The sequence below is a fragment of the Anopheles ziemanni genome (genome assembly GCF_943734765.1).
Source record: "Anopheles ziemanni chromosome X unlocalized genomic scaffold, idAnoZiCoDA_A2_x.2 X_unloc_153, whole genome shotgun sequence".
NCBI classification, from domain to species: Eukaryota; Metazoa; Arthropoda; class Insecta; order Diptera; family Culicidae; genus Anopheles; species Anopheles ziemanni.
The window spans coordinates 30,001-31,289 of NW_026689767.1; positions in this window are offsets into that span (position 1 = coordinate 30,001).

Sequence of the window (1,289 nt, forward strand, 5' to 3'; positions counted from 1 at the left end):
GGTGTCACCTGTTGTCCGAGGCCACTTGCATGGTCAACGGTTGAGGTGGTGATGGCGGGTCCGGTGCTGTAGGGGTGCCGGCCTGTTGGCTGCCTTGGCCGGGTGGTTGGTTAACACTTGATTGGGCTTGCACCCGAGGGTAATGGCACTTGAAGGTGGGTACTGGCCGGCTGACCCTGGTGTGATGGTTGGTTGGTGAACACTTGGCGGTACTTGCACTTGGCTGTGCTTGGACTTGAAGGTGGGATCCGGCTGGCCTAGGCCATTGGTGGTTGGTTGGTGGGTTAGCCCTTAGCTGGGCTGGCTGGCTGGCTGGCCATCGGTGGTGTGGTGTGGTGAGGTGTGTGGAGTCGAGCATCGCGCGCCGTTGCCTTCTTCGGAGTGTTGTAGGTACGCAAGTGCTTGCAATGCAAAGAGGTTGGTGATGGAGTGACATTGCCTTCACCATGGAGTTGCGGGTACTTAGGTACTTGCAAGGAGATGGTGAATGGTGGTGTTGCGTGTGTGTTTTTCTATTAGAAAGATATAATTTCTAAGTCCGGATTAGTGCTGTCAGTGGGGCCGCCGCTAACAGGTCCTGCACGGCCACCGTGGGGCTTGACTTGGCGCTATTCCGGACTTGGGGCGATCACGATGTCCCCATGCGGGACTTAGAAGATGGAAGAACACAAGTACCCTTATCCCATGACTTGTGAGCGATTGGCATACGTTACCACATGAAGAGAAAAATTGGCTAAGTCCCGGATCCATATATAATAACCTAATAATCGGCTAAGTCCCGGATCCATATTATATGAAGAGAAAAATCGGCTAAGTCCAGGATCCATATATAATAACCTAATATCGGCTAAGTCCAGGATCCATATTATATGAAGAGAAAAATCGGCTAAGTCCAGGATCCATATATTATAACCTAATAATCGGCTAAGTCCAGGATCCATATAATATGAAGAGAAAAATCGGCTAAGTCCAGGATCCATATATAATAACCTAATAATCGGCTAAGTCCAGGATCCATATGATATGAAGAGAAAAATCGGCTAAGTCCCAGATTGGGTCTGTCAGAAATACACTTCCAAGTTACCACACAAGCAAGCAAGATGGCCTAGAGATGGATCCATATGATATGAAGAGAAAAATCGGCTAAGTCCCCAGATTGGGTCTGTCAGAAATACACTTCCAAGTTACCACACAAGCAAGCAAGATGGCCTAGTGATGGATCCATATGATATGAAGAGAAAAATCGGCTAAGTCCAGGATCCATATAATATGAAGAGAAAAATCGGCTA